At 61.7% G+C, this 13,487-nt stretch overlaps 1 protein-coding gene across 42 annotated transcripts in view; it reads left to right on the top strand.

Moving 5' to 3' along the window:
* The first annotated feature begins 13,022 nt into the window (after positions 1 to 13,022).
* TCF7L2 (transcription factor 7 like 2) overlaps positions 13,023 to 13,487 on the top strand; it is a 278,623-nt gene continuing 278,158 nt past the window's right edge. For 6 of the 42 annotated variants that reach the window (XM_075348206.1, XM_075348178.1, XM_075348167.1 and 3 more), the window contains exon 1: positions 13,047 to 13,487. This exon is cut by the window's right edge and continues 282 nt beyond it. The gene's annotated coding sequence lies outside the window, so the exon portion shown is untranslated. The other 36 variants (XM_075348204.1, XM_075348181.1, XM_075348193.1 and 33 more) reach the window with 18 other exon arrangements.

The following is a 13,487-nucleotide window of genomic DNA, read 5'->3' as shown; positions in this document are numbered from 1 at the left end:
CAGGATGTGAGGAGTGTGTGTGGAAGAATGGCCAAAATCCACCCGAGCAATGCAGGCGACTAGTGTCTCCATACAGGATGTGAGGAGTGTGTGTGGAAGAATGGGCCAAAATCCACCCGAGCAATGCAGGCGACTAGTGTCTCCATACAGGATGTGAGGACTGTGTGTGGAAGAATGGTCCAAAATCCACCTGAGCAATGCAGGTGACTAGTGTCTCCATACAGGATGTGAGGACTGTGTGTGGAAGAATGGTCCAAAATCCACCTGAGCAATGCAGGTGACTAGTGTCTCCATACAGGATGTGAGGAGTGTGTGCGGAAGAATGGACCAAAATCCACCTGAGCAATGCAGGCGACTAGTGTCTCCATACAGGATGTGAGGAGTGTGTGTGCGGAAGAATGGGCCAAAATCCACCTGAGCAATGCAGGTGACTAGTGTCTCCATACAGGATGTGAGGAGTGTGTGTGGAGGAATGGCCTAAAATCCACCTGAGCAATGCAGGCGACTAGTGTCTCCATACAGGATGTGAGGAGTGTGTGCGGAAGAATGGACCAAAATCCACCTGAGCAATGCAGGCGACTAGTGTCTCCATACAGGATGTGAGGAGTGTGTGCGGAAGAATGGGCCAAAATCCACCTGAGCAATGCAGGCGACTAGTGTCTCCATACAGGATGTGAGGAGTGTGTGCGGAAGAATGGGCCAAAATCCACCTGAGCAATGCAGGTGACTAGTGTCTCCATACAGGATGTGAGGAGTGTGTGCGGAAGAATGGACCAAAATCCACCTGAGCAATGCAGGTGACTAGTGTCTCCATACAGGATGTGAGGAGTGTGTGCGGAAGAATGGACCAAAATCCACCTGAGCAATGCAGGTGACTAGTGTCTCCATACAGGATGTGAGGAGTGTGTGCAGAAGAATGGACCAAAATCCACCTGAGCAATGCAGGCGACTAGTGTCTCCATACAGGATGTGAGGAGTGTGTGCGGAAGAATGGACAAAATCCACCTGAGCAATGCAGGCGACTAGTGTCTCCATACAGGATGTGAGGAGTGTGTGCAGAAGAATGGGCCAAAATCCACCTGAGCAATGCAGGCGACTAGTGTCTCCATACAGGATGTGAGGAGTGTGTGCGGAAGAATGGACCAAAATCCACCTGAGCAATGCAGGTGACTAGTGTCTCCATACAGGATGTGAGGAGTGTGTGCGGAAGAATGGACCAAAATCCACCTGAGCAATGCAGGTGACTAGTGTCTCCATACAGGATGTGAGGAGTGTGTGTGCAGAAAAATGGGCCAAAATCCACCTGAGCAATGCAGGCGACTAGTGTCTCCATACAGGAGGAGTCTGGAAGCTTCAGCACCAATAAAGGAGACTGTGCCAAGTATTAAATACATTTCAGTAACGTGTTCAACACTTTCCCCTGTGACATTTCTCATTATTACGTATAACTTAATTTATGGACATCTGTGGTTTCCGTAGTGTGCATTATACATTAGTCAGTGCATATGTGTTTGTGTCAGTCTGTATATGGGTGTAGCGGAGTATGTATTGTTATGTGCTGCACCATGTACCAATGTGTGGGTCGCTGTGTTCATCTGACTGTGATCAGTCTTCTGGCTTTCAGGCTCCAGCCCACAGTCACACTTCCCTGTCCCCCGTATATCCCCCTGTGTGGGTTCCTGTTCCCTATGTGTGTCCCTGAGTCTCCCCATGTAACCTCTGCCCATGGCTGCCGGTGGCTGTCAGTCGTCCTGCTGCCAGGCTCCAGCCCACAGTCATACACACTTCCCTACACTCCTGTTGGTCCCCCGTATGTGCCCCTGAGTCTCCCTGTTTCAGCTTTACCCGAGGCTGCCGGTGGCTGTCAGTCTTCTTCCTGCCAGGCTCCAGCCCACAGTCACACTTCCCTGTCCCCCGTATATCCCCCTGTGTGTGTCCGTGTACTCTATGTGTGCCCGAGTCTCCCTGTGTAAGCTCTGCCCATGGCTGCCGGTGGCTTTCAGTCGTCCTGCTGCCAGGCTCCAGCCCACAGTCATACACACTTCCCTGCACCCCTGTGTGGGTCCCTTCCCCTGTGTCCCACTGTGTGTACCCCCGGGTCTGCGTCAGGTCAGCTCGTGTCTGCCGGTGGCAGTTAGGCTTCCTGCTGCCAGGCTCTAGCCCACAATCGCACACACTTCCCTGCGCCCCTGTGTGGGTCCCTGTCCCCTGTATACCCCTTTGTGGGTCCCATCCCCTTGTGTGGGTCTCTGCCCCCCTGGGATCCTGTGTCAGTTCTGCCCATGGCTGTCAGTCTTCCTGCTGCCAGGCTCCAGCCCACACTTCCCTGTGCCCCTGTGTGGATCCCCATCCTTTGTCCCCCTTTTCCCTGTGTGTCCCAATTTATGGGTACCTGTCCTTTGTGTCCCCCTGTGTCAATCTCTTTGTGCTCCCCTGGGCCCCTGTGTCAGATCTGCTCGTGGCTGCCGGTGGCTGTCAGTCTTCCTGCTGCCAGGCTCCAGCCCACAGTCGCACACACTTCCCTGTCTCCTTTGTCCCCCTTTTCCCTGTATGTCCTTCTGTGTGGGTCCCTGTATGTGGGGCTCTGTCACCCTGTGTGGATCTCTGTCCCCATGTGGGTCCCTGTGCCCCTGTGTGGGTCCCTGTGCCCCTGTGTGGGTCCCTGTGCCCCTGTGTGGGTCCCTGTGCCCCTGTGTGGGTCCCTGTATGTGTGTCTCTGTCCCCGTGTCCCCCTTTTCCCTGTATCTCCTCCTGCGTGGGTCCATGTTGCCCTGTGTGGGTTCCAATCCTCCTGTGTGGGTCTCTGTCCCCGTGTGTCTCTCTGTGTGCTCCCCTGTGTCAGCTCTGCCCGTGTCTGCCAGTGGCTGTCAGTCTTCCTGCTGCCAGGCTCCAGCCCACAGTTGCACATACTTTCCTGTCTCCTGTGTCCCTCTTTTCCCTGTGTGTCCCTGTCCCTGTGTGGGTCCCTGTATGTGGGTCTCTGTTCCCCTGTGTGTGCTCCACTTGGCCCCTGTGTCAGCTCTGCCCGTGTCTGCCGATGGCTGTCAGTCTTCCTGCTGCCAGGCTCCAGCCCACAGTCGCACACACTTCCCTGTCTCCTGTGTCCCCCTTTTCCCTGTGTGTCCCCCTGTGTTGGTATCTGACCCCCTGAATGGGTCCCTGTCCCCCTCTGTGTGCTCCCCTGTGTCAACTCTGCCTGTGGCTGCCGGTGGCTGTCAGGCTTCCTGCTGCCAGGCTCCAGCCCAGTTGCACACACTTCCCTGTCTCCTGTGTCCCCCTTTTCCTTGTATGTCCCCCTTTGTGGGTCCCTGTCCCCCTGTGTGGGTCTCTGTCCCCCTCTGTGTGCTCCCCTGGGCCTCTGTGTCAGCTCTGCCCGTGGCTGTCGGTGGCCGTCAGTCTTCCTGCTGCCAGGCTCCAGCCCTCAGTCGCACACACTTCCCTGTCTCCTGTGTCCCCCTTTTCCATGTGTGTCCCCCTGTGTGGGTCCCTGTCCCACTGTGTGGGTCTCTGTTCTCCTGTGTGGGTCCCTGCCCCCCTGTGTGGGTCTCTGTTCCCCTGTGCCCCCTGTGTATGCTCCTCTGGGCCCCTGTGTCAGCTCCGCTCGTGGCTGCCGGTGGCTGTCAGTCATCCTACTGCCAGGCTCCAGCCCACAGTCGCACTCCCTTCCCTCTGTGTCCCCCTTTTCCCTGTGTCCCCCCCTGTGTGGGTCTGTGTCCTCCTGTGTAGGTCCCTGTCCCCCTGTGTGTGTCGCTGCCCCCCTGTGTCCCCCTGTGTCTGCTCCTCTGGGCCCCTGTGTCACCTCTGCTCGTGGCTGCCGGTGGCTGTCAGTCTTCCTGCTGCCAGGCTCCAGCCCACAGTCGCACACACTTCCCTGTCTCCTGTGTCCACCTTTTCCCTGTGTGTCCCCCTTTTCCCTGTGTGTCCTCCAGTGTTGGTCCTTGTCCTCCTGTGTGGGTCTCTGTCCCCCTGTGTGGGTCTCTGTCCCCTGTGTGTGCTCCTCTGGGCCCCTGTGTCAACTCTGCCCGTGGCTGCCGGTGGCTTTCAGTCTTCCTGCTGCCAAGCTCCAGCCCACAGTAGCACACACTTCCCTGTCTCCTGTGTCCCCGTGTGGGTCTCTGTCCCCCTGTGTGGGTCCCTGTCCCCCTGTGTGGGTCTCTGTCCCCCTGTGTGGGTCTCTGTCCCTTATGTACCCCTCTGTGTGTTTCCTTGCGCTCCTGTGTCAGCTCTGCCGGTGGCTGTCAGTCTTCCTGCTGCTAGGCTCCAGCCCACAGTCGCACACACTTCCCTTTCTCTTGTGTCCCCCTTTTCCCTGTGTGTCCTCCTGTGTGGCTCGCTGTCCCCCTATGTGGGTCTCTGTCCCCTGTGTCCCCCTCTGTGTGTTCCCTTGGGCTCCTGTGCCAGCTCTGCTCGTGGCTGCCGGTGGCTGTCAGTCTTCCTGCTACCAGGCTCCAGCCCACAGTCGCACACACTTCCCTGTCTCTTGTGTCCCCCTTTTCCCTGTGTGTCCCCCTGTGTGGGTCCCTGCCCCCCTGTGTGAGTCCCTGCCCCCCTGTGTGGGTCTCTGCCCCCCTGTGTGGGTCCCTGCTCCCCTGTGTGGGTCTCTGTCCTCCTGTGTGGGTCCCTGTCCTCCTGTGAGTGTCTCTGTCCCCCTGTGAGTGTCTCTGTCCCCCTGTGTGGGTCTCTGTCCCCTGTGTCCCCCTCTGTGTGCTCCCCTGGACCCCGTGTCAGCTCTGCCCGTGGCTGCCGATGGCTGTCAGTCTTCCTGCTGCCAGGCTCCAGCCCACAGTCGCACACACTTCCCTGTCTCCCACTTTTCCCTGTGTGCCCCACTGTGTGGCTCTCTGTCCGCGTGTCCCCCTGTGTGTGCTCCTCTGGGCCTCTGTGTCAGCTCTGCCCGTGGCTGCCGGTGGCTGTCAGTCTTCCTGCTGTGAGGCTCCAGCCCACAGTTGCACACACTTCCCTGTCTCCTGTGTCCCCCTTTTCCTTGTATGTCCCCCTTTGTGGGTCCCTGTCCCCCTGTGTGGGTCTCTGTCCCCCTGTGTCTGCTCCCCTGGGCCTCTGTGTTAGCTCTGCCCGTGGCTGTCGGTGGCCGTCAGTCTTCCTGCTGCCAGGCTCCAGCCCACAGTCGCACACACTTCCCTGTCTCCTGTGTCCCTCTTTTCCCTGTGTGTCCCCCTGAGTGGGTACTTGTCCTCCTGTGTTGGTCCCTGTCCCACTGTGTGGGTCTCTGTCCTCCTGTGTGGGTCCCTGCCCCCCTGTGTGGGTCTCTGTCCCCCTGTGTCCCCCTATGTGTGCTCCCCTGTGTCAGCTCTGCTCGTGGCTGCCGGTGGCTGTCAGTCTTCCTGCTGCCAGGCTCCAGCCCACAGTCGCTCTCCCTTCCATCTGTGTCCCCCCCTGTGTGGGTCCGTGTCCTCCTGTGTAGGTCCCTGTCCCCCTGTGTGGGTCGCTGCCCCCCTGTGTCCCCCTGTGTCTGCTCCTCTGGGCCCCTGTGTCACCTCTGCTCGTGGCTGCCGGTGGCTGTCAGTCTTCCTGCTGCCAGGCTCCACGCCACAGTCGCACACACTTCCCTGTCTCCTGTGTCCACCTTTTCCCTGTGTGTCCCCCTTTTCCCTGTGTGTCCTCCAGTGTGGGTCCTTGTCCTCCTGTGTCGGTCTCTGTCCCCCTGTGTGGGTCTCTGTCCCCTGTGTGTGCTCCTCTGGGCCCCTGTGTCAACTCTGCCCGTGGCTGCCGGTGGCTTTTAGTCTTCCTGCTGCCAGGCTCCAGCCCACAGTAGCACACACTTCCCTGTCTCCTGTGTCCCCTTGTGGGTCTCTGTCCCCCTGTGTGGGTCCCTGTCCCCCTGTGTGGGTCTCTGTCCCTTGTGTACCCCTCTGTGTGTTCCCTTAGGCTCCTGTGTCAGCTCTGCCCGTGGCTGCCGGTGGCTGTCAGTCTTCCTGCTGCTAGGCTCCAGCCCACAGTCGCACACACTTCCCTTTCTCCTGTGTCCCCCTTTTCCCTGTGTGTCCCCCTGTGTGGGTTCCTGTCCCCCTGTGTGGGTTTCTGTCCCCTGTGTCCCCCTCTGTGTGTTCCCTTGGGTTCCTGTGTCAGCTCTGCCCGTGGCTGCCGATGGCTGTCAGTCTTCCTGCTGCCAGGCTCCAGCCCACAGTCGCACACACTTCCCTGTCTCCTGTGTCCCCCTTTTCCCTGTGTGTCCCCTTGTGTGGGTCCCTGTCCCCCTGTGTGGGTCTCCGTTCCCTGTGTCCCCCTGTGTGGCTCTCTGTCCCCCTGTGTCCGTTCCCCTTGGCCCGTGTCAGCTCTGCCCGTGGCTGCCGATGGCTGTCAGTCTTCCTGCTGCCAGGCTCCAACCCACAGTCGCACACACTTCCCTATCTCCTGTGTCCCCCTTTTCCCTGTGTGTCCCCCGGTGTGGGTCCCTGTCCCCCTGTGTGGGTCCCTGTCCCCCTGTGTGGGTCCCTGTCCCCCTGTGTGGGTCTCTGTTACCCTGTGTCCCCTGTGTGTGCTCCTCTGGGCCCCTGTGTCAGCTCCGCTCGTGGCTGCCGGTGGCTGTCAGTCTTCCTGCTGCCAGGCTCCAGCCCACAGTCGCACACACTTCCCTGTCTCCTGTGTCCCCCTTTTCCCTGTGTGTCCCCGTGTGGCTCTCTGTCCCCCTGTGTGGGTCCCTGTCCCCCTGTGTGGGTCCCTGTCCCCCTGTGTGGCTCTCTGTCCCCGTGTCCCCCTGTGTGTGCTCCTCTGGGCCCCTGTGTCAGCTTCGCTCGTGGCTGCCGGTGGCTGTCAGTCTTCCTGCTGCCAGGCTCCAACCCACAGTCGCACACACTTCCCTGTCTCCTGTGTCCCCCTTTTCCCTGTGTGTCCCCCGGTGTGGGTCCTTGTCCCCCTGTGTAGGTCCCTGTCCCCCTGTGTGGGTCCCTGTCCCCCTGTGTGGGTCTCTGTTCCCCTGTGTCCCCTGTGTGTGCTCCTCTGGGCTTCTGTGTCAGCTCCGCTCGTGGCTGCCGGTGGCTGTCAGTCTTTCTGCTGCCAGGCTCCAGCCCACAGTCGCACACACTTCCCCGTCTCCTGTGTCCCCCTTTTCCCTGTGTGTCCCCCTGTGTGTCCCCCTGTGTGGGTCTTTGTCCCCCCTGTGTGGGTCTGTGTCCCCCTGTGTGGGTCTCTGTCCCCCTGTGTGGGTCTCTGTCCCCCTGTGTGTGCTCCTCTGGGCCTCTGTGTCAGCTCTGCCCATGGGTGCCGGTGGCTGTCAGTCTTCCTGCTGCCAGGCTCCAGCCCACAGTCGCACACACTTCCCTGTCGCCTGTGTCCCCCTTTTCCCTGTGTGTCCCCGTTTTCCATGTGTGTCCCCCTGTGTGGCTCTCTGTCCGCCTGTGTGGGTCCCTGTCCCCCTGTGTGGGTCCCTGTCCCCCTGTGTGGGTCTCTGTTCCCCTGTGTCCCCTGTGTGTGCTCCTCTGGGCCCCTGTGTCAGCTCCGCTCGTGGCTGCCGGTGGCTGTCAGTCTTCCTGCTGCCAGGCTCCAGCCCACAGTCGCACTCCCTTCCCTGTGTGTCCCCCTTTTCCCTGTGACCCCCCCCTGTTTGGGTCCCTGTCCTCCTGTAAGTGTCCCTGTCCCCCTGTGAGTGTCTCTGTCCCCCTGTGTGGCTCTCTGTCCCCGTGTCCCCCTGTGTGTGCTCCTCTGGGCCTCTGTGTCAGCTCTGCCTGTGGCTGCCGGTGGCTTTTAGTCTTCCTGCTGCCAGGCTCCAGCCCACAGTAGCACACACTTCCCTGTCTCCTGTGTCCCCGTGTGGGTCTCTGTCCCCCTGTGTGGGTCTCTGTCCCCCTGTGTGTGGCTCTCTGTCCCCCTGTGTGGGTCTCTGTCCCCTGTGTCCCCCTCTGTGTGTTCCCTTGGGCTCCTGTGCCAGCTCTGCTCGTGGCTGCCGGTGGCTGTCAGTCTTCCTGCTACCAGGCTCCAGCCCACAGTCGCACACACTTCCCTGTCTCCCCCTTTTCCCTGTGTGGCTCTCTGTCCCCGTGTCCCCCTGTGTGTGCTCCTCTGGGCCTCTGTGTCAGCTCTGCCCGTGGCTGCCGGTGGCTGTCAGTCTTCCTGCTGCGAGGCTCCAGCCCACAGTTGCACACACTTCCCTGTCTCCTGTGTCCCCCTTTTCCTTGTATGTCCCCCTTTGTGGGTCCCTGTCCCCCTGTGTGGGTCTCTGTCCCCCTGTGTATGCTCCCCTGGGCCTCTGTGTGAGCTCTGCCCGTGGCTGTCGGTGGCCGTCAGTCTTCCTGCTGCCAGGCTCCACGCCACAGTCGCACACACTTCCCTGTCTCCTGTGTCCGCCTTTTCCCTGTGTGTCCCCCTTTTCCCTGTGTGTCCTCCAGTGTGGGTCCTTGTCCTCCTGTGTGGGTCTCTGTCCCCCTGTGTGGGTCTCTGTCCCCTGTGTGTGCTCCTCTGGGGCCCTGTGTCAACTCTGCCCGTGGCTGCCGGTGGCTTTTAGTCTTCCTGCTGCCAGGCTCCAGCCCACAGTAGCACACACTTCTCTGTCTCCTGTGTCCCCGTGTGGGTCTCTGTCGCCCTGTGTGGGTCCCTGTCCCCCTGTGTGGGTCCCTGTCCCCCTGTGTGGGTCTCTGTCCCCCTGTGTGGGTCTCTGTCCCTTGTGTACCCCTCTGTGTGTTCCCTTAGGCTCCTGTGTCAGCTCTGCCCGTGGCTGCCGGTGGCTGTCAGTCTTCCTGCTGCTAGGCTCCAGCCCACAGTCGCACACACTTCCCTTTCTCCTGTGTCCCCCTTTTCCCTGTGTGTCCCCCTGTGTGGGTCTTTGTCCCCCCTGTGTGGGTCTTTGTCCCCCCTGTGTGGGTCTCCGTTCCCTGTGTCCCCCTGTGAGTCTCTCTGTCCCCCTGTGTCCGTTCCCCTTGGCCCGTGTCAGCTCTGCCTGTGGCTGCCGGTGACTGTCAGTCTTCCTGCTGCCAGGCTCCAGCCCACAGTCGCACACACTTCCCTGTCTCCTGTGTCCTCCTTTTCCCTGTGTGTCCCCCTGTGTGGGTCTTTGTCCCCCCTGTGTGGGTCTGTGTCCCCCTGTGTGGGTCTCTGTCCCCCTGTGTGTGCTCCTCTGGGCCCCTGTGTCAGCTCTGCCCATGGGTGCCGGTGGCTGTCAGTCTTCCTGCTGCCAGGCTCCAGCCCACAGTCGCACACACTTCCCTGTCTCCTGTGTCCCCCTTTTCCCTGTGTGTCCCCCTTTTCCCTGTGTGTCCCCCTTTTCCATGAGTCTCCCCCTGTGTGGCTCTCTGTCCCCCTGTGTGGGTCCCTGTCCCCCTGTGTGGGTCTCTGTTCCCCTGTGTCCCCTGTGTGTGCTCCTCTGGGCCCCTGTGTCAGCTCCGCTCGTGGCTGCCGGTGGCTGTCAGTCTTCCTGCTGCCAGGCTCCAGCCCACAGTCGCACTCCCTTCCCTGTGTGTCCCCCTTTTCCCTGTGACCCCCCCCTGTGTGGGTCCCTGTCCTCCTGTGAGTGTCTTTGTCCCCCTGTGTGGCTCTCTGTCCCCGTGTCCCCCTGTGTGTGCTCCTCTGGGCCTCTGTGTCAGCTCTGCCTGTGGCTGCCGGTGACTGTCAGTCTTCCTGCTGCCAGGCTCCAGCCCACAGTCGCACACACTTCCCTGTCTCCTGTGTCCCCCTTTTCCCTGTGTGTCCCCCTGTGTGGGTCTTTGTCCCCCCTGTGTGGGTCTGTGTCCCCCTGTGTGAGTCTCTGTCCCCCTGTGTGGGTCTCTGTCCCCCTGTGTGTGCTCCTCTGGGCCTCTGTGTCAGCTCTGCCTGTGGCTGCCGGTGGCTGTCAGTCTTCCTGCTGCCAGGCTCCAGCGCACAGTCGCACACACTTCCCTGTCTCCTTTGTCCCCCTTTTCCCTGTGTGTCCCCCTTTTCCCTGTGTGTCCCCCTTTTCCATGTGTGTCCCCCTTTTCCATGTGTGTCCCCCTGTGTGACTCTCTGTCCCCCTGTGTCCCCCTGTGTATGCTCCTCTGGGCTCCTGTGTCAGCTCTGCCCATGGCTGCCGGTGGCTGTCAGTCTTCCTGCTGCCAGGCTCCAGCCCACAGTCGCACACACTTCCCTGTCTCCTGTGTCCCCCTTTTCCCTGTGTGTCCTCCTGTGTGGGTCTCTGTCCCCGTGTGGGTCTCTGTCCCCCTGTGTGTGCTCCCCTGTGTCAGATCTGCCCGTGGCTGCCGGTGGCTGTCAGTCTTCCTGCTGCCAGGCTCCAGCCCACAGTCGCACACACTTCCGTCTCCTGTGTCCCCCTTTTCCCTGTGTCCCCCCTGTGTGGGTCTGTGTCTCCCTGTGTGGGTCCCTGTTCCCCTGTGTGGGTCTCTGTCCCCCTGTGTGTGCTCCCCTGTGTCAGCTCTGCCTGTGGCTGCCGGTGGTTGTCAGTCTTCCTGCTGCCAGGCTCCAGCCCACAGTCGCACACACTTCCTTGTCTCCTGTGTCCCCCTTTTCCCTGTGTGTCCCCCTTTTCTCTGTGTGTCCCCCTTTTCCCTGTGTGTCCCCCTGTGTGGCTCTCTGTCCCCCTGTGTCCCCCTGTGTATGCTCCTCTGGGCCCCTGTGTCAGCTCTGCCCGTGCTGCTGGTGGCTGTCAGTCTTCCTGCTGCTGCCAGGCTCCAGCCCACAGTCGCACACACTTCCCTGTCTCCTGTGTCCCCCTTTTCCCTGTGTGTCCCCCTTTTCCCTGTGTCCCCCCTGTGTGGGTCTGTGTCCCCTTGTGTGGGTCCCTGTCCCCCTGTGTGGGTCCCTGTTCCCCTGTGTGGGTCCCTGTCCCCCTGTGTGTGCTCCCCTGTGTCAGCTCTGCCCGTGCTTCCGGTGGCTGTCAGTCTTCCTGCTGCTGCCAGGCTCCAGCCCACAGTCGCACACACTTCCCTGTCTCCTGTGTCCCCCTTTTCCCTGTGTCCCCCCTGTGTGGGTCTGTGTCCCCCTGTGTGGGTCCCTGTTCTCCTGTGTGGGTCTGTGTCCCCCTGTGTGGGTCTCTGTCCCCCTGTGTGGGTCCCTGTCCCCCTGTGTGTGCTCCCCTGTGTCAGCTCTGCCCGTGCTGCCGGTGGCTGTCAGTCTTCCTGCTGCTGCCAGGCTCCAGCCCACAGTCGCACACACTTCCCTGTCTCCTGTGTCCCCCTTTTCCCTGTGTCCCCCCTGTGTGGGTCTGTGTCCCCCTGTGTGGGTCCCTGTTCCCCTGTGTGGGTCCCTGTCCCCCTGTGTGTGCTCCCCTGTGTCAGCTCTGCCCGTGCTGCCGGTGGCTGTCAGTCTTCCTGCTGCTGCCAGGCTCCAGCCCACAGTCGCACACACTTCCCTGTCTCCTGTGTCCCCCTTTTCCCTGTGTCCCCCTGTGTGGGTCCCTGTTCCCCTGTGTGGGTCTCTGTCCCCCTGTGTGGGTCCCTGTCCCCCTGTGTGTGCTCCCCTGTGTCAGCTCTGCCCGTGCTGCCGGCGGCTGTCAGTCTTCCTGCTGCTGCCAGGCTCCAGCCCACAGTCGCACACACTTCCCTGTCTCCTGTGTCCCCCTTTTCCCTGTGTCCCCCCTGTGTGGGTCTGTGTCCCCCTGTGTGGGTCCCTGTTCCCCTGTGTGGGTCCCTGTCCCCCTGTGTGTGCTCCCCTGTGTCAGCTCTGCCCGTGCTGCCGGTGGCTGTCAGTCTTCCTGCTGCTGCCAGGCTCCAGCCCACAGTCGCACACACTTCCCTGTCTCCTGTGTCCCCCTTTTCCCTGTGTCCCCCCTGTGTGGGTCTGTGTCCCCCTGTGTGGGTCTGTGTCCTCCTGTGTGGGTCTGTGTCCCCCTGTGTGGGTCTCTGTCCCCCTGTGTGTGCTCCCCTGTGTCAGCTCTGCCCGTGCTGCCGGCGGCTGTCAGTCTTCCTGCTGCTGCCAGGCTCCAGCCCACAGTCGCACACACTTCCCTGTCTCCTGTGTCCCCCTTTTCCCTGTGTCCCCCCTGTGTGGGTCTGTGTCCCCCTGTGTGGGTCTCTGTCCCCCTGTGTGTGCTCCCCTGTGTCAGCTCTGCCCGTGCTGCCGGTGGCTGTCAGTCTTCCTGCTGCTGCCAGGCTCCAGCCCACAGTCGCACACACTTCCCTGTCTCCTGTGTCCCCCTTTTCCCTGTGTCCCCCCTGTGTGGGTCTGTGTCCCCCTGTGTGGGTCCCTGTTCCCCTGTGTGGGTCTCTGCCCCCCTGTGTGGGTCCCTGTCCCCCTGTGTGTGCTCCCCTGTGTCAGCTCTGCCCGTGCTGCCGGTGGCTGTCAGTCTTCCTGCTGCTGCCAGGCTCCAGCCCACAGTCGCACACACTTCCCTGTCTCCTGTGTCCCCCTTTTCCCTGTGTCCCCCTGTGTGGGTCCCTGTTCCCCTGTGTGGGTCTCTGTCCCCCTGTGTGGGTCCCTGTCCCCCTGTGTGTGCTCCCCTGTGTCAGCTCTGCCCGTGCTGCCGGTGGCTGTCAGTCTTCCTGCTGCTGCCAGGCTCCAGCCCACAGTCGCACACACTTCCCTGTCTCCTGTGTCCCCCTTTTCCCTGTGTCCCCCCTGTGTGGGTCTGTGTCCCCCTGTGTGGGTCCCTGTTCCCCTGTGTGGGTCTCTGTTCCCCTGTGTGGGTCCCTGTCCCCCTGTGTGTGCTCCCCTGTGTCAGCTCTGCCCGTGCTGCCGGCGGCTGTCAGTCTTCCTGCTGCTGCCAGGCTCCAGCCCACAGTCGCACACACTTCCCTGCGCCTCCCTCCTGCCCTCCTCTTCCGACTTCAGCACTTTAGTAAAGTGAATCTTGTCTCCTTCTTCTTCTTTGTGCACTTTGCATTAGTCGTGGACCCCCTGGCCGCTCGCTGCCCCTCACCCGGCGCTGGTGTTGCACATGGACGCTCAGTTCTGCACTTCTCTCACTTGTTGTTGGTGACATTTATGGAGAAACGTCACCGCCCCCCCCCCTTGTGATGAAAGTTTTCTGCTCCCCCCAGAGTCTGCCTAATCCCTCCAGCCCCGTCCTGTGCCCCCCGTCCTGTGCCCCCTCCTGTGCAGTGCAGGGTCCCCTCCTCTCCTGATCTGTTCCCCCCCCTTCTCCAGCTCCAGCTCCCCCCTCTCCCTCCTCCCTCTCTCCTCTCCAGCTGTCAATCACAGCCGCCTTTGAACTGGATTCCTTCCAGTCGTAACTTCCACTGACTCAATCCGGGCGAGCGCTGCTCTATCCCGGGCGCTCCGTGCACCTCGCTGCGGGCTCGGGGGGCTGCCCCGTTGGTTTTGGGGGATCAGCCCGGACTCTGGTGACTCCTCTTCTGCTTCTTTGCCGATTCTTTTATTTGTGGAGAGCAGGGGGAGGGGGGCAGAGGACTCCGGAGCAGCGACTCCCCCACCCCCAGCTCCACAAAGACCGGGACCCAGCACAGGCTCCGCAGCACCCGGGGCCCCCGCCTCCCCCAGCACAGGCTCCGCAGCACCCGGGGCCCCCGCCTCCCCCAGCACAGGCTCCGCAGCACCCGGGGCCCCCGCCTCCCACCCCGGCCCCCTCCCCTCGGCAGAGTGCGGGCTGTGCGGCCGGAGCAGCGAGC

Source organism: Anomaloglossus baeobatrachus, chromosome 5 (assembly GCF_048569485.1).
Source record: "Anomaloglossus baeobatrachus isolate aAnoBae1 chromosome 5, aAnoBae1.hap1, whole genome shotgun sequence".
Lineage (NCBI taxonomy): Eukaryota > Metazoa > Chordata > Amphibia > Anura > Aromobatidae > Anomaloglossus > Anomaloglossus baeobatrachus.
This window is presented reverse-complemented; position numbering and strand designations above follow the sequence as displayed.